This window comes from Phalangium opilio, unplaced genomic scaffold (genome assembly GCF_054372755.1).
Source record: "Phalangium opilio isolate 3A_F unplaced genomic scaffold, DU_Popi_V2 ptg000039l_1, whole genome shotgun sequence".
Lineage (NCBI taxonomy): Eukaryota > Metazoa > Arthropoda > Arachnida > Opiliones > Phalangiidae > Phalangium > Phalangium opilio.
The window spans coordinates 3,019,416-3,039,050 of record NW_028324162.1 but is presented as its reverse complement, the minus strand read 5'-3'; the positions used below and the strand labels follow the sequence as shown (position 1 = coordinate 3,039,050).

General features: G+C 37.5%; 3 non-coding genes across 3 annotated transcripts; all 3 read right to left on the bottom strand.

The window, feature by feature from the left end:
• Window positions 1-16,874: 16,874 nt before the first annotated feature.
• Window positions 16,875-16,958, bottom strand: TRNAL-UAA (transfer RNA leucine (anticodon UAA)). Its single transcript has one exon. It is a non-coding gene; the product is annotated as a tRNA-Leu (tRNA).
• A 387-nt stretch (window positions 16,959-17,345) lies between these two features.
• TRNAL-UAA (transfer RNA leucine (anticodon UAA)) lies at window positions 17,346-17,429 on the bottom strand. Its single transcript has one exon. It is a non-coding gene; the product is annotated as a tRNA-Leu (tRNA).
• A 1,899-nt stretch (window positions 17,430-19,328) lies between these two features.
• On the bottom strand, window positions 19,329-19,412 carry TRNAL-UAA (transfer RNA leucine (anticodon UAA)). The gene has a single exon. It is a non-coding gene; the product is annotated as a tRNA-Leu (tRNA).
• Window positions 19,413-19,635: the final 223 nt, after the last annotated feature.

Below are 19,635 nucleotides of genomic sequence, written 5' to 3'. Positions count from 1 at the left end.
CTTATTTTACGCGGAAACGTTTTACATTAGATTATCTTTATTTATTTGTCGATAATGGAATTTTCACAATGTTCAGTTGGTGAAATAGATGATGACTGTTGTCACAAACTAGTTTTTTCAAGAAAGGTTGGTTTAAATTTATATTCTGAAATTGAAAGCGAGGACCGTGTGCTTATATCTTTAAGGTCTGGAATCGATGCTGAACTTTTTAAAACTGTTTGTTTTCAACACTTTTCTGCCCTTGTGTCGAGATATTCTTCATTACAATTAAAATGCTGCAACCCATTTCAATTGCACCTGAAATGTTTACCTTCTGGTACCTCTTTGAAAAAACTTTTATCTTTAGAAGAATATGTGCTTCTTAATGAAAGAACTGGCAAAAATATTAAGCCAGGCCAGAAATTATGTTTACAATGTACTATCAAGTTAAATTCGATTCGAAATGCTGAACCAGATTAGTCACAAAGTCTATGTGAGAAAAGTGATAGTGCCCAAGAAGAAAGTCAACCTTTAACCCTAACTCAAGAGAACGAACGACAGTTAGAAACCTTTAACAGATCGTTAGTGGCTCTTGAAACATCACCAATTAAGCTACATGGTTTACACGAGTATCAACGCCCTGCTTATGCTAAACGAAAAGTTAGAGAAACCATGGAAGGAGTAAAATCTAAAGTAGTGAAACTTCTTAACATTGAAGAAAACGAATGCGACCTTAGCTCAACAAATGGCAATGATAATGTCTTCGACACCTTGATATCCCAATTAAAAGAAAAAGAGAGAAATTCTTCAAGACAAGATATATGCAAGCTTTTGATATCCTGGCCTATTTCGAAAATTTCTGAAGAGTTTCAAGTGACTCATTATTTGGCGAAAAAGGCTTGAAAATTAAAGAAAGAGTTCAGAATTTTACCAGATCTTCAACAGAGGACTGGTAATGCATTTAGACCTGAGATAGAAGCTCAAGCGCGACTGTTTTACGAAGACGATAAAGTTTCAAGGACGTGTCCGGGTAAAAAAGAATACGTTTCAATAAGAGAAAATGGTGTCAAAGTGCAAACACAAAAGAGGTTACTGCTCGCCAATCTTAGAGAGATTTATGTCCAATTCAAGACAATATTTCCACAGGCGAAGATCGGATTTTCAAACTTTTGCACACTTAGGCCAAAGTGGTGCGTAACGGTTTCTTCAAAAGGTGCCCATAGCGTGTGCGTCTGCGAAATTCACCAAAATTTAAAGTTGATGGCTCTGGCTTTGCCAACGAAGATCGACTATAAAATTATAATGCTGAAATCTGTGTGTGACGTGAATGATCGGCAATGCATGCTTCACGGCTGCGATAACTTTCCAGGTGATGAAAGTTTCGCAGCTTACCTTAAAACATTGTTTGAAGAAAGAGAATTCAATTCTGAAGATCACCTTTCGTACAAGCAGTGGGTGCATATTAATGGGCAAACAAACCTCATAGACGTTAGAGAGTCATTAAGTGATTTCATACCTAATTTTACCACATGCATGGCTCGTCTAGCGCCTCATCATTTCATAGCCAAGTCACAAGCAACTTGCCTAAGAAATTTAAAAGATAATCTGTGGGAAAATAATATAGTGACGTTGATGGACTTTGCTCAAAATTTTTCTCTCATTGTACAAGACGCTGTACAAGGGTTCCACTGGGAAAATAGCCAGGCAACACTGCATCCGTTTGTATCGTATTACAAATGCGAAAATGAATTGAAATGCCTGAGCTGCTGCATATTTTCTGACGAAATGGACCATGGTGCTTCGACATTACGTTAGTTGTTCAACATCTTCGAACTGTACTCCCAAACTTGAAACACATACACTACTTTAGCGACGGAGCCTCGTCCCAATATAAGAACTGTAAAAACTTTGTGAATCTTTGCCACCATGAAGACGACTTTGGCGTTACGGCTGAATGGAATTTCTTTGCCACCAGCCACGGCAAAAGCCCTTGCGATGGTATTGGAGGGACGGCTAAACGTCTAGTATCTCGAGCTTACCTTCAATCACCAACGAAAATCAAATACTAACTCCAGAAAAGCTCTTTGAGTGGGCAGATAAAAATATCCCTTCAATTAAGTTCTTTTATGCTCGAAAAGAAATGGTTCAATTGCATCGGAACAAAATTGAGTCAAGCCTTTCAAAAGCGACAACAATATTAGGTACTCGAAGCCACCACAAGTTTGTTCCAATCTCAAAAACCGAACTCTTTATGCACCGAATATCTGCGGACGATTAAGGTCAGAAAGTCAAAGTTGTGGTAGAAGAGTGCCACGAACATGACGAAGAACTTTCCTTTCGTGACGTGACAGCTGGTCAATATGTTGCAGCCATTTATGACCAAGACTGGTACATTGGTTTGGTATTGGAAACCTTTCCAGTAGAGAACGATTTCCTAATTTAATTCATGAAAAGAGACAAGGACTCTAATCGCCTTTCATGGCCAAAAGAGACGACAAATGCCATGTGCCTCTTAACTCCATTTTGCGTCTGATATCAGAGCCAACGGCCATTGCATCCAGAGCGAGATCATTTAATTTAAAAGATTATGATTTGGAAAACATTCGCACCCTATTTTCCATAAGAAGTTAAAATACTTGCCAATTTTCATAAAATAAAATTTGAAAAACCAGTCATTTTCGAGAAATTATTTTTTTTTCTGTCAAATCAAAACTAAGAAAAGCCATATTTCTTTTAAGAGCTCATTTTAAAGATCTCTTTGAGAGGTATCTAATGGTACTAAAATATATAAATTTTTCACTTGTCCACATGACCAAAAACCACCATGAATGGGACCCCCCGAAAACAAGATTTTAATTTTAGATGCTTAATAACTCGTCAGTGCTTTGAGCTAGAACCGTGACATTTTCAACATTAAGTAGCCCTAGCAACACTTAATAAGTATGTTAAATGTTGTTCAGAAATACCGCATAGAAAAAAAGTTAGGTTCATATATATAAAGGGGTGCTAAAATTAATTAAATCTTAATAAAAATGGAGGGTTCCGGGAATATTTAAATATTTTGAAAACTTTTCAATATTTTGAGCTAAAATCTTGCAAACCTTAGTTTCTTAATCGTATCTACTGGTGTACCAAATATGAAAAAAAATCGATTGACCCATGGTGACATCACTGGTCGAAATCGCATGGAATGCCCCAAGTTCTAAGGTAGGAGGTAGATATTTTGGTCAAATCCTTTTTCCTATTGATCCAAATGACTTGATATTTTAACGAGACGCGTATTTCGGCGTGTTCTATTATACTAAATAGGATTAAAGCTTCAAGAGTGGATAATGTTTTTATATAAAGAGTATTTTCCAAAGTCAAAATGACGGGTTCAGGCCCAAGACAGAGAATATCTTCGGATCCAATTTTCTAATTTCTTTAAACGTGCAGGGGGGCAGATGTCTCGAAAAACCCTTGGGGTTATGCCTAGCCATTCGCCATTGATATGAATATGGCTATGATATTCAGCGAATTCCGTCAAAGTCCGAAGGAATTCCGGTGCGCTTTCACCTTCAACACCACTAAATAATAAGTGAGGGGGTGGTTTTGGCCTATTTTTGGCGGCTGGTCTAGTTCCTACATTCGCTAACGTAGTAGCTAGGGTTTGAATAGTTTGTAGCCACATATTTGTCACTGCACCTTGCGGTGGCGGCGGCGGAGGTGGGATTCCTCGTGCTGCTTGTCTTTGTCCATGCGTAGGACTAGTACCGAGGCTTGCAGCGGGGTATAAGATCCCGGTAACTGCGCGTTAATCGCGGCGATTAAAGCATGCGGGTCGGCGGGATTCATGACACGACAGTTAGTTCAAGCAAAGGCACAAGTATTGTTCACAAGTACGCGTTTAAGTACAATTTGTAATGTCAGTCTTAACGAGTCCTGGCAAGCTCGTCACTTTATGTAACCGTAAATTTTAAATGTAGGAAAGGGGGCCTATTTTCATGGGTCACAAAGAATTAAAACTAGAAAAACTAAGAAGTTCCCAGGTGACCGTTTAAAGGACTTATTGTAAATGACTAGCAATATTTACCAGGTAATCCATTGTAGAAGACAACGCAGTGTGAATAGCTATAGTATTTATTCTGAACAAAAACAAAACGCGTCTCGACTGGAGCGCGAGTACAAAATGAACTACCCCGTTACAGGCTGAGGCGGGGGTTTTTATGCCCGCCGAAATAGTTTCTTAGAATGATAACAGTGGCGCTTAAGGCGCCACTTTTGTGGAAAAGTACAAACAAATTATAAATTTCTTCAAAATCCTCTAAAGCAGACGACGCGAAGGGAGCTGCGGGCGCTACGGTTACACCTTCTTAAGCGCTGGAAACTTTTCAAGAACGATTGGAATATCGTGTTCAAAGGCAAAGTTTTGCCTGAAGCTGAACGCTTTGTTCATGTATTCATTTATAATATTCTGATCTGGCTTAGTTTTTTCTAACTCCTTGTTCAATATTTCAATGTGAGAGTTGATACTGTGTCAATCTTCCCCACAGTAAAAGGAGACCTAAAATTACACACACATACGGAATAATATTTTTATATTTTCCAATATTAGTTAGTATCTTCATTAAAATTTATACTACCAGTGTTTCCCTTTGCTTGGTGACTTACTGTAGCATTTTCTCATCGACAGATTTTTTCCTGCCAGTTGATCTACCAGCTCTAAATTTTCTCTTCATTTCCATGACCTTTTTCTCGCTGGTTAAAGGCATACGTTCATGCTTGAACTTTTGCCTCAGAGAAACTACCCAACTCGCCTAAATTGAACTTCATATAAAAACCTTATATTTTTATCAACATATTTAAGAAGATCATGGGTTGAAGTGATTATGAGGTTTAGTGAAACCTTTGTATAATATATAATGATTATAATGTTACAATTATGTAGGTCATACAGTGTGTGTCAAAACCCCATATCAATACACATAATGAATAAAATAATGATCTTACACATTTTGATTGCTTTGAAAATTTATCACCCAAAAATGGGTATTTTATAACAAGTTTCATCGCAACTGTATTATATTCTTCTGAAGTTGGATACCTAAACATAATTAATAGTAACAATAACTCTTTTTGAAACGTTTTTACAAATTACGTACAGCACATGTGATCGCATATCCTCATAGATTGTCGAGAGTATTTTGCCTCTGTACTTTCTGCCAAAAAAGGGCCACATCTTTGTTCCTAATCATTTTTTCAATTTTAGCTGAGAATTTGGGAATAGAATAGTTAATTGGGAGCTCTCCAATAGAACTCTCCCTGTCAATAATGTTCGAATTATCGTTTTCAGGTTCGTCTGGTGTCAAATTTGATGCACTAGATTCTTGATCACCACTAGTTTCTTTGTTGGAATTGTCACCTGTATCCATACTGGTAATATTATGGAACAATTTCACATACAAAGCAAAGAATGTCAAAATATCAGATAAAAATAGGGCTTACCATATTATATTTCGATTTGTAGCATTTGATGAGGCCACAATAATACGTAACTTCGATTTATCGGAAGGAATGCTTCCCGATACGTCCAGATCCAGCCAGTCATTCCATGAATCGTCATACACTTGGACTAATTTAATGTCTTTCGCAAACATTTGTGACATTTGCTCAACCAAATCATTTCCGGAAATGGTTGATTTAACTTCAACTATTATTTTATTTTCGTCACAAGTTACATGGTACTTGTAAAAAGAATCCTCGTCGCTCATGCTAGAAATTCGATACATATTGTATATATTTACAAGTAGTCGGCTCGATATATTGAAATATATTTTAAACTAGTCGGCTAAACAAAGCCAGTGTTCAAGCTCAATATATTCTTCTCCCCGAGACTTGAAAGAATGGAGCGGAGGATGAGTAACGTTTGACAAAAGCACACTCGGATATAAGAGTTCCCACGTGTTTAATTCCTTTACGGAATAAGCAGCCATATTTTTACTGTAGCTTATAGTTTGATACATTCTAACACATATAACCCAGTCCTTTTGAATTTTTCAAATGTATATAACCTTGACAAAAATTGGAATGCCTTCGCCCGCTATCAGTCCGAGAATAAAGAAATAATTTGGAGCAAATCTAACGCTTCCCCTAACCAAAAAATTGGTTTTTGAAACAGTTTCATCTTCTAACCCACCAAACTGGGTGTGAATTACTTCCCTTTAATTCCCTGGTAATTCTTCAATTTGGATTTCAGTGCATTTCCCTTCATCAGACTCGTTTTCAAAACCATTTGGTCCACTTTGCAACCAACAAAGCAGCTTTTGATGACGGTTAGCTAAGGTTTTTGCAATATTTTTAAAATTTCGGGATTTTGCCGCAATGTTTTCAAAATATTGGTGTTTGGCTTCATAGCGCATACACCAATGTCGTATAAGGGGACCATATTCTTCAATTAACCGTGGATAATGTATTAAGTAATGGATCTTGGGAATAAAAGATTTAGGGAAAAGATGTTTAAGTGCTTCGCAAAAGTCTAAAATTATATATTTTAAGTAAGACAACCAATCTTTTGAAATAACTGGCGATACAATTATTTGCTTAATTTCCGTCAAGAGCAACAAAAGATCCCAATGGTTATCACCAACTGGGACAATATCGCCTAAAATAAGTGTTATAATATAAAAAAAGCATTTCTTTTGCGAGGCACTTCCACATATTTTACCATTGTCATGAAGGATTCTTTTGTTAAGTAAAACTGGCTTATTTTTACGATATAGCTCGCCAATTGGAAAAGATTCAATTTTAGAATTAAGGTAGTCTAATGAAAAGAATCCGTTCTTCACAAACTTTGTTATAACTAACTTCATTATAAGTGGTACTACGCCTTCAAATAAATCGTGCATTATATCAGGGGGAAATGACTCTGTTACACTGAAGTTTGGTATTTTGCTAAATGGGAAACTCTTATCAACGCCGTAAATTTTAGCATTGTCTTCATTTCTTTCAACTTCCGCTACATGATAGTTATGAATCTGCTCGTTTCTTAACGTAAAGTTATTTTCATCAAACTCAACAGAAATTTCATCTTTAAGAGCCATGCATACTCGACAAATACGGTTGTATGTAAAGTTTTGAGTAAAACCACCAAATGAATGAGCCGAAAGATTATCAGCAGAAATGGTTGTTATTATACCCTGAACGACCCTGTTGTGTTTCTCAATAAAAACTCCCTCGGTTTGGAAAGCTTTCAAGTCATTCGTAACTTGGTGTAAAATTTTATCATAGCCATATTTAGAGATGTGTTTGTATTTAAATACGGCAAGCAAAAATATTTGACTAAGTTTGCTTCTTCGGAAAGCCTTAATATTTCCTATGGTAAAGTAAAATAGGGTAACCTTATTTTTACCTCTTTTGCCACCCAAGGGATTACAAACCTCCACTTCGTCCAAGTATAATTGAAGCCTTAAAATTATATTATTCGACGTTGTTTTAAAAAAAGTGTTCCTTTTAAATATTTCGCCATCAGTAAAATCTGTTAATGAATTACTAACAGCCCCATTTCTTAATTCTATCATTGATTTATCTAGCAATATTTCTTGCCAAATATCATCATGACTTATTAGCACTCTTATAACTTCTCTTATTGGTACAACTAAAACTGTATCTTTAATAACTCTATTTCCTATATTTTGAACCCCTAAAATATATTCTTCTGGCTCAATCAAATTAAGGGACGTTTTACAATAAGAGTTGAGCATGTGCTCACTATTAACTAAACTGGTAATGGAAGTTAAAAGATCTGGATTATCCAAAATACTCTCTCTTGGTAGTTCTAAGACGCTTTCTAATATCCCACTAATGCCATTTGCTATATTTTGAGCAACTGCGGTTGGAAGTTGATGTTGTTCTCTTATTTTTAATAAAAACAGGGCTACGTTGTTTCGAAGTCTTTGTACATCATTTGTACCATGTGGCCTATCCTGGCTATTTTCGGTTGTATCATTATCAAAATCGTCAGGGGTTAATTCATTTTCGTTAACTTCAGGGGTTAGATTAGAAGTCTTCCCTATCTACACAATCATTTTCAATGTTCTGTCCAATGTTCAAATTAATAAGCGAGCCGTGTTTTCTAAATATATGTTTTTTTAGAGAGTGAAAGTTTTCAAAAGCACTAGCACATTTAGGAACTGGACACGACACATGAAATCTTGGTTGTGGCCAATGCAAAATTCTAATATGAGATAGAGCCTTTAATAAAATACTTCTGGTTGTCCCACATATCGAACAACGGTATTGATATGTTTGTGATTCCATTGTGTCTAATCTGTTTAAATAAACAAAAGGAAGAACTTACGCGTGCTATGAGCTAATTCTGAAGCAATATGGCAATATAAGCCATTACCTTTACTGTATAATAGGCTAAAGTCAACATGCAAGGTAAATGGAATACGTATTCTTGCATATATAATATAAGTATTAGTAAATTCAAGAAAGCCATTTAGCTTGCATCTTGACTTTAACCATAATTTTATTTATTTTTTCAATTCTTTAAACTTATTTTTTTTCTTGCCCCCAGAATGAACATTTAGAAAGTGTCACTACATTAGTATAGGCCCGGTTTTCATTACATGCTGTTTATACCCTAAACATCAGTTATTTGAGGTCAATACAGTATTTTCAGTTCTCAGTATTTTTACTTTATCTAATGGTGAAGAGTGTTTTATCCGAGTGGCATATTAGTCTCAATTAGTAGGTAACCTAAGGTAAAAAACTAAATTACAAAAGCTATTTAATTGGCTTCAAATAACTCTGCCAAACTGTATATCATATTTAAATATACTTATCTGATAATAGAACTATTATTAACAAAAAAAATCAATAGAAAAATTATTAATTGTGTTTAAAGGAAAAACACTATCCGACTACATTTAGTACTAAAATTTAATTTTTACTTACTTGTTTGGAAGTCCAAATACTCAAATAGAAAACTTGTAGCTGTTTCCTCTTTGACGATAGGATGAGAAAAATGTTCTATTCTGGCGAAAATAACCTATTCCCCGAATAATAAACGACCTCTGACGCCGCGGAGAAAACCTGACTGTTATCTGTTTCTGGACTCAATAATGACACGTGTGTGAAATGCGTGCAAATATACCTCCTTTGCGAATATAAAAAGAAAGGTTTCACAACCTTCGACTGCTGGCATTTTTTATTTTCAAGTGATCTGGCTCTCTTATCATTGAATATCAAAACCATTTTTAAAAAGCATAAAAAACTACTTGATTATATCTTAGGTTTTTTATATTTCAACGGATTTTAAAAGTATTATATGCCTAATTCTTTTTCATAGCTAAGTTTAACAAAAAAACAATAGTCGCAAAACCACGTACGCTGAATTTATTGGCTATTTACGCCAATACAATGTTTACAATCTCCACCGTTTAAATTTTCTCCCTTAAAAAAACTGCTGTGGTGCAAGCGATTATTTATATCATGTAAGCCCGTTTTCAATCAAGCCTTTCTAGTTGCTTTTTTAGGAGCTTCGCTTCACCAGTAAATCGCGATTTGTCTGACAAAAACCCGATTCAAATGTTGAAGCAAAAGCGAAACTCTTCACCCGCTTTCAAATTCACTTCTCTCGCCTCTCCACGCTCGTCAGGACCCGTGTTTATATCAGTCGTCCTCTGTTCAATCTTTAGGCCGGTTAAAAAATACTCATAAATATCCTTAAAACAATCATAAACATCCTTAAAATAGTTAAAAACACCCTTAAATTGCTTCTAAATATTCTTAAGATAATTAACACTCGATATTGTTTTTGAAAATTTGGCCTATTATCATTTTAAATCACGCGGCGCAAAAAAAATCGGTCGAGAGAAATAAAGTACCCACGTGACTACCAGGCCAAGCGCTTTCCTTTTTCGGATAAAAGCGAAAGCAATTTTCGATTATTTCACGAGAATCAGATTCAGAAGCGCCAAAAAAGCGCGTTTGAGAAGGGGTTCCGATTTCGCTTTAGCGTTTTGCTTCAGTTTTTGGAGCAAAAGCTTCTTGAAAAGCTTTATTGAAAAGCTATAGTGCTTTATTGTACATATAAAGTTTATATGCTTTATGCCGACAGTTTTAGTTAACTATGATGTATAGCGTTTTTCCAAAGCACTGTCGCACTGAAAAAACGTTCTAAATAATAAGGAAGCTATGCCTATTTCGTAAAAAATATGGTTATTGGATTCGCAGGATAATAATTAATTTGTAGTGCTGTGATTTCTAGCTCAAGATGTTTTTATAGGGGTTCACGTATTACCTAAACTCAGATTTGTTTCTTTCACCAAGATCTCAGCTGTCCAAATGTTGTTAAGAAAATGGCAGGGCGTTATGCGATTGGTTGGAGGTGCAAATCTCAAACCATATATGAAATCTCAAACTAATTAATTTAAAATTCAAACTACAATTTGAATTTTAAAATCATACGGAGGGAATTCTTGGATGTTTCAGATAGGTCGATATAAAAAACATTTAATTTTGCTTTTCACCCTCCCTTTAAGGGTTTTTAAATACTTTTCATGGCATCGAATATTAGTGCACCATTTACTTGCTAAACTATGCAACGGTCGCAGCTGTTGGTTTTAAATGCAATCACCTCATGTGATGATCTAACGATGAGGCTATTAGTTTGACCTGCCCTGTATTATTACTGTCGTAGTACCAAAGATTTCGCTCGTCATTGAAGGGCGAGTGAAAGACTGTGGTAAAAATATTTCCCGATCGTTCATTTCTTAAAGGAAGAGCTTTATGGTACTAAGGTATGTCCTACTCCCTATAAAATCTTCAAGCTCGTCAGCTTAAACGATTTCTGTCACTCAAAATTTCAATAGCACTCCTCTATTTCGAAATTTAAAAAATTAAGGGAAATTTTGAAAGCAAAAGCAATTATAAAACTACTGAGTTTATTTTTAGAATAGTCTTAATGCGTTGCTACGTGTATTTTGCCAGAAATTGAGGGGAATTTTCTAAGCAAAAGCTAGTAAATAATTATGTTAATTTAGAATGGTCTCTTAGGACGGTGTTTATAACGATCCCAGTAGTGACAAACAAATCCCCCGTTCTATGGATATAGTCATCAATCCGTTGTCCGGTTTTTGTTTTATTCCGACAGGCAGGGCTAGATATTCGAGTCCCCATTGAGTCTTGAGACTATTCACATATACCGAGGAATATAGAGTCGCCTAGTCTGTCAAACGAAAGAAGAGCCCTGAGAAATTTGTCGAAATTGGTGTCGCCACCATCGACCCCATACTCCCATAGTACTTTATCAACTTGATTTGTTTTGGCAATAGTCGTCTGTAATATAGTCTGCTATAAACAGATAGGCTTAATCGCAATAGAACCAACAAATCTTGCTATATATATTTAATATGTTTATGTTTCATGATTTTTTACGATCATCGAGTATTAAAGAATAAAAAACAAAATTAACGACAAGACACCAGTTTTATCTTTGTTGAACTAGCATTGCAATATATTTTAATGACATAAGTTAAAGTACTTGTCCATAAGTAGTTCAGCATCAAAGCGTCTTCAGTCCACGTTTTCATCACAGTCTTCGCTGTCCTCTTCCATATTAATTTTAAGAGGTTCAATTGTGGTTTCGATGTAGGGATCTTTTTCCCAATACTCCTGCATTATATTCTCGACGTGCTCTATTTCCTTACGCCAATTCTCTGGTGTCACACATTCAATGGCCTTCAATGTTGCATCTTTGACCGTCGAGAGTTTGAAACCAGAATTCTGCTTCGCAACGTCGCACTTGTGCCCATATTAGTTCAATCGGGTAAAACTGGCAGTGGTACGGTGGAATCATCCCTACCGTGTGACCTCTACTTTTAGCAACCTCGTCAATTTCGTACTTCAGGGTTCTGGACTTGTGACGCTTTATTATTTCATAAAGTTCACGTCGAGAATATAACGCATGAGTATTGAGAAAAAGTTTCCATCATCGAAACCACAATTGAACCTCTTAAAATTAATATGCAAGAAGACAGCGAAGACTCTGATGAAGACGTGGAGTGGACTGAAGACGCTTTGATGCTGAACTACATAGACTTATGGACAAGTACTTTAACTTATGTCATTAAAATATATTGCAAAGCTAGTTCAACAAAGACAAGTTGGGAAAACCAAAATATTACCTCTCCGAGTCAAGAGGTCTACTACTACAAACTTATTTACCTAGATATGGAATTATTTCTCTTTTTTGAAGTAAAATTTACGAAATATTGAAGAAGTATTCCAAGCATAGCGAATATACAGTAAAGCAGACGACATTTTACATCCAATAAGGACAAATCTTGGACACATGGAAATCAGTCAATAGGGAAAAGAACAGGAAATGAAGTCTACGCTTTAGCTGTTTACCGTTTATTCTGATAGCTACATTCACAACTGGTTTGCAGTGTAAACACTATCGTCTCGTCTCACCTCAACAATATTCTTAGTTTGCCAACATGAAAGTTTACTTTAAATAACACCAAAGCTAAATTGTAGCTAGACGCACTAATAGTCAATGCGCACCATAAAGAGAATAAAAAGTCTGTAGCTACTACCCGTTTACCATTAGCCCTTTTACTATTCTAATTGCCACCACGATCTTTTCTTCTATTATAAAATCTTAACCTGATTATTTAAGAGTGTATTTAACTTTCGGCTCACTCTGAACCGTTGATGTCTCTTCATTTCAGACACGAAAATCAAAGCCCAAAGTTTGCTTCACATCAGGCCTAAATTATTTACTCTTTGTTTCACTAAGCCTATAGCGGATAATACTTGATATACCCGACGGAGTCTAGGTCTTAGTTTTCTTCATGAAATCACTAAACCAAGGATTATTCTATATACAGTTGTAGTATAGCTTAAGTAATATATAAACTGCCATTTCAAATAATAATATTAAAAAACATCCTTGAAATATCAAAATAAAACAGAGCTTTAAAGCTACAGAAGTACTAAATGCATCGTAATTACGAAAAAGATTTCCACATATTCACTTTATATTATGGAAAAAGTGAATTTTAAGGTTCTGTAGGATTTCTTAACACATCAAAACAAAGCGAACTGCTAACTCGGCGCACTAGTGTGATAACGGACAGACACACACAGACAAAAAAATAGACTGCTTTTTAACTCTTTCCGTATTAATTTTGAATTGAGAAAGGAGATTATCTTAAATATTAAAATAAATATAATTATTTTTAATTATTTTAATCTTCAATTATTAACATTAATAATAGTTAAATCGTTTAAAATAAAGTTATACCTATTATCATCTCAAACTTTGCTAATATTGACGTTTAAAGTGAAGGGTACCCCTCTTGCCCGCTTTCCTCAAATTTTGGGGTATATATACGATTCGTTTCCATTATAATTGTAAGGAAAAAGCGCAATGGCGAAAACCATTGGTGGCGATCCCACCTTAGGGAGGCTAGACGTTTCTCGTAACCCTAGCTGATCGCCGCGTATATCCTAAAACCAAACGATGATAATGGAGTAGAAGCCAATGATACAGATTGGTTTCTATGTGGAATAGACGGAAGACCAGTGGATGGTGGTGTTAGAAGCCAATGATACAGATTGGTGTCTATGTGGAATAGACGGAAGACCAGTGGATGGTGGTGTTAGAAGCCAGTGTAAGTGCAAACTGGTGTCAATGTGGGATTGACAAAGAATAGAAGATGTGGTGGTGGAAGCCAGAAAAGTACCAAACTGGTGTTCATATGGGATGGACGAAGACCAAACATGGTGGTGTGAGAACTCAAGTATAGAGTAGCCAACGGAGAGAAATACAATTTTCCAAATTTCTGTGAACTGTCAATGCGGTCCAGAAATTGGGAACACGTTTGTTCCGATACGAAAACTGCGAACGCGGTCACGTGGGTGTAACAACGGACAGACAGACAGACAGACACACACACACAGACAGACACGGCCGTTACAGAACCTCTCCGTGACATACGTCACTCGGAGAGGTAATGACATACGTCACTCGGAGAGGTAATAAAACTGGTGTCTTTTCGTTAATTTTGTTTTATATTCTTTAATACTCGATGATCGTAAAAAACCATGAAACATAAACATATTAATTATATATTGCAAAATGTATTGGTTCTATTGCGATTAAGCCTATCTGTTTATAGCAGACTATATAACAGACGACTATTGACAAAACAAAACAAGTTGATAAAGTACTATGGGGTCGATGGTGGCGACATCAATTTGGACAAATTTTTCAGGGCACTTCTTTCGTTTGACAGACTATAGTGATTTGTGAATTATTCATTCCTTATTAATTATAACCTAATTAAGTTGCGAACGATGTGGCTACTATACTATAGCCCAGCCCTTGTTAAAAATACACTGTTCTAAGAAAACTGAACGGCTCAACTTCAACAATAGACATTTCTATATAATTTTTCAATTACAAGGACATTTTATCATTAGCCCTGAATTCTCTCTCATGAACCAGAATGTTGCTTCACTCCGCTAAATGTTCTCACAAACAACCCGCCGTTCGTTGACGAACCCAGAAGTTTCTATCAAGAACCCCGACGTTTCGTCAGGAACCCGAATGTTCTTTCACAAACCCTCAAGGATCTATCAAGAACCTGAACGTTCTTTCACGAACCGTGAAGGTTCTCGCAAGAACCGTAATGTTCTTTGAAGAACCTTTAAGAATCTAGAAAGAACCCGTATGTTCTATCACGAACCGTGAAGGCTCAGGAAAGCACCCGAATGTTCTTGCACGAACCGTGAAGGTTCTTGCAAGAACCCGTATGTTCTATCACGAACCGTGAAGGTTCAGGCAAGAACCCGAATGTTCTTGCACGAACCGTGAAGGTTCTCGCAAGAACCCGTATGTTCCATCACGAACCGTGAAGGTTCAGGAGAACCCGAATGTTCTTTCAAGAACCTTCAAGGATCTATTAAAACCCCACAAGTTATTACAAGAACCCTTTTACTAGTTTCGATCTGCTAAGAACCTTCCTGTTCTACTGTGAACCTTCATCCACGTCTGGGAACCTTTAGCGTTCCAGCAAGAACGTAAGAGTTATATTGGAAACCCTCGAAGAACCCTTTTTTTACAGTGTATAGTACAACCCCGAAATACTTCTCGGAATTCTATGCTCCAAAAAGACGCTCACTTGTTGCCATACTAGAGAAGCCTTTTCTGATCATGAGATACATGTTTTTAAAGTGAAACTATTACTGTCAGAAGTAGGGTTCGAACCCACGCCCTCATACGAGGATCAGAGCTTAAATCTGACGCCTTAGACCACTTGGCCATCCTGACACGCTTTTAAACGTTTTCCTTGAAAACGAAGCTATAGTAAAACCCCGAAATAAATCTCGGAATTCTATGCTCCATAAAGCCACTCACTTGTTGCAATACTAGAGAAGCCTTTTCAGATCATGAGATCCATGTTATTAAATTGAAACAGTTCGTTGTCAGAAGTGGGCTTCGAACCCACGCCCTCCCACGAGGATCAGAGCTTAAATCAGACGCCTTAGACCACTCGGCCATCCTGACACCCTTAAGAACGTTTTCCTTAAAAACGAAGCTATAGTACAACCCCGAAATACTCTCGGAATTCTATGCTCCAAAAAGCCACTCACTTGTTGCCATACTAGAGAAGCCTTTTCTGATCAAGAGATACATGTTATTAAAATGAGACAATTCGTTGTCAAAAGTGGGGTTCGAACCCATGCCCTCATACGAGTATGAGAGCTTAAATCTGACGCCTTAGACCACTCGGCCATCATGACACGCTTTTGAACGTTTTCCTTAAAAACGAAGCTATAGTACAACCCCGATATACCTCTCGGAATTCTATGCTTCACAAAGCCACTCACTTCTTGCCATACAAGAGAAGCCTTCTCAGATCATGAGATCCATGTTATTAAAGTGAAACTATTACGGTCAGAAGTAGGGTTCGAACCCACGCCCTCATACGAGGATCAGACCTTAAATCTGACGCCTTGGACCACTCGGCCATCCTGATACGCTTTTAAACGTTTTCCTTGAAAACGAAGCTATAGTATAACCCCGAAATACTTCTCGGAATTCTATGCTTCATGAAGCCACTCACATGTTGCCATACTAGAGAAGCCTTTTCAGATCATGAGATCCATGTTATTAAAATGAAACAATTCGTTGTCAGAAGTAGGCTTCGAACCCACGCCCTCATACGAGGATCAGAGCTTAAATTTGACGCTTTAGACCACTCGGCCATCCTGACACCCTTTTGAACGTTTTCGATGAAAACGAAGCTATAGTACAACCCCGAAATATTTCTCGGAATTCTATGCTTCATAAAGCCACTCACTTGTTGCCATACTAGGCAAGCCTTCTCAGATCATGAGATCCATGTTATTAAAATGAAACAATTCGTTGTCGGAAGCGGGCTTCGAACCCACGCCCTCATACGTGGATCAGAGCTTAAATCTGACGCCTTGGACCACTCGGCCATCCTGACACGCGTTTGAACGTTTTCCTTGAAAACGAAGCTATAGTACAACCCCGAAATACTTCGGAATTCTATGCTCCAAAAAGACACTCACTTGTTGCCATACTAGAGAAGCCTTTTCAAATCATGAGATCCATGTTATCAAAATGAAACAATTCGTTGCCAGAAGTGGGCTTCGAACCCACGCCCTCATACGAGGATCAGAGCTTAAATATGACGTCTTAGACCACTCGGCCATCCTGACACCCTTTTGAACGTTTTCCCTGAAAACGAAGCTATAGTACAACCCCGAAATATCTCTCGGAATTCTATGCTTCATAAAGCCACTCACTTGTTGCCATACTAGAGAAGCCTTCTCAGATCATGAGATCCATGTTATTAAAGTGAAACTATTTCTGTCAGAAGTAGGGTTCGAACCCACGCCCTCATACGAGGATCAGAGCTTAAATCTGACGCCTTAGACCACTCGGCCATCCTGACACGCTTTTAAACGTTTTCCTTGAAAACGAAGCTATAGTATAACCCCGAAATACCTCTAGTAATTCTATGCTTCACAAAGCCACTCACTTCTTGCCATACTAGAGAAGCCTTTTCAAATCATGAGATCCATGTTATTAAAATGAAACAATTCGTTGCCAGAAGTGGGCTTCGAACCCACGCCCTCATACGAGGATCAGAGCTTAAATCTGACGTCTTAGACCACTCGGCCATCCTGACACCCTTTTGAACGTTTTCCTTGAAAACGAAGCTATAGTACAACCCCGAAATACTTCGGAATTCTATGCTCCAAAAAGACACTCACTTGTTGCCATACTAGAGAAGCCTTTTCTGATCATGAGATACATGTTATTAAAGTGAAACTATTACTGTCAGAAGTAGGGTTCGAACCCACGCCCTCACACGAGGATCAGAGCTTAAATCTAACGCCTTAGACCACTCGGCCATCCTGACACGATTTTAAACGTTTTCCTTGAAAACGAAGCTATAGTACAACCCCGAAATACTCTCGGAATTCTATGCTCCAAAAAGTCACTCACTTGTTGCCATACTAGAGAAGCCTTTTCTGATCAGGAGATACATGTTATTAAAATGAGACAATTCGTTGTCAAAAGCGGGGTTCGAACCCATGCCCTCATACGAGGATGAGAGCTTAAATCTGACGCCTTAGACCACTCGGCTTCCTGACACCCTTTTTGAACGTTTTCCTTAAAAACGAAGCTATAGTACAACCCCAAAATACCTCTCGGAATTCTATGCTTCACAAAGCCACTCACTTCTTGCCATACAAGAGAAGAATTTTCAAATCATGAGATCCATGTTATTAAAATGAAACAATTCGTTGCCAGAAGTGGGCTTCGAACCCACGCCCTCATACGAGGATCATAGCTTAAATCTGACGTCTTAAACCACTCGGCCATCCTGACACCCTTTTGAACGTTTTCCATGAAAACGAAGCTATAGTACAACCCCGAAATACCTCTCGGAATTCTATGCTCCATAAAGCCACTCACTCGTTGCCATACTTGAGAAGCCTTTTCTGATCATGAGATACATGTTATTAAAATGAAACAATTCGTTGTCAGGAGTTGGGTTCGAACCCATGCCCTCATACGAGGATCAGAGCTTAAATCTGACGCCTTAGACCACTCGGCCATCTTGACACGCTTTTCAACGTTTTCCTTGAAAATGCAGCTATAGTACAACACCAAAATACATCTAGGAATTCTGTGTTCCACAAAGCTACTCACTTGTTGTCATACTAGAGAAGCCTTTCGTGAGCATGAGATACATGTTATGAAAATGAAACAATTCGTTGTCAGAAGTGGGGGTTCGAACCCACGTCCTCATACGAGGATCAGAGCTTAAATCTGACGCCTTAAGCCTGGTTTTCACTGGCCCAAAACGAAAGAAAAACCGCGTTCAGCGCCGTTTATTCAGAGGTAACTTGCCGCAAAATTTCGCGTTTTCTGGGCGGCAAGCACGGAATTGGTTTTCTATTTTTCCGCAAATTTTTCCGGAAAGGAAAGCGGTGGCCAATAGGAATCGACGAATGCGTGACGTCATAGGCTTGATTTTGGTCAGCTCGCGAGGTTTTTTCAACGCCATTTTTTATTTAATTGAAGGAGTTTGTGTTGTCGAGTTAAATTTATAAAAATGTATAGTTAACGATTTGTTGAAGATGATTGGCTTAATCATTATTTATACGATAAAAATGAACCTTTTTACAAAGACAATAAATTTTTGTAAAATCAATATGTTTCTATTGGTGCATTATCAATATAACTGATAAGCCTTGATCTCCACAAGCTCGCACTTTTTCATATTACAAGTTTTAGTGAGAACGTTTTGTCGCCGTATTTTTTAAGGAATTTTCCGCAAAATTTTGCGGATTTTTCTTTACTGTTCCGTGAAAATTTCGGCAGTGAAAACCAGGCTTTAGATCGCTCGGCCATCCTGACCCTCTTTGAATTGTTTTCCTTGAAAACGAAGCTATAGTACAACCCCGAAATACCTCTCGAAATTCTAGGCTACATAAATCTCCACACTTGTTGCTTTATTAGAGAAGCCTTTCCTGAGCATGAGATACATGTTATTAAAATGAAACAATTCGTTGTCAGAAGTGGGGGTTCGAACCCACGCCCTCATACGAGGATCAGAGCTTAAATCTGACGCCTTAGACCACTCGGCCATCTTGACACGCTTTTAACTGTTTTCCTTGAAAATGCAGCTATAGTACAACACCAAAATACTTCTCGCAATTCTATGCTCCACAAAGCTACTCACTTGTTGTCATACTAGAGAAGCCTTTCGTGAGCATGAGATACATGTTTGTTAAGCAAAATTAATCGTTGTCAGAAGTGGGGTTCGAACCCACGCCCTCATACGAGGATCAGAGTTTAAATCTGACGCCTTAGACCACTCGGCCATCTTGACACGCTTTTAGACGTTTACCTTAAAAATGCAGATATAGTACAACCCAAAATACCTCTCGGAATTCTATGCTCCAAAAAGCCACTCACTTGTTGCCATACTAGAGAAGCCCTTTCTGATCATGAGATACATGTTATTAAAATGAAACAATTCGTTGTCAGAAGTGGGGGTTCGAACCCTCGCCCTCATACGATGATCAGAGCTTAAATCTGACGCCTTAGACCAC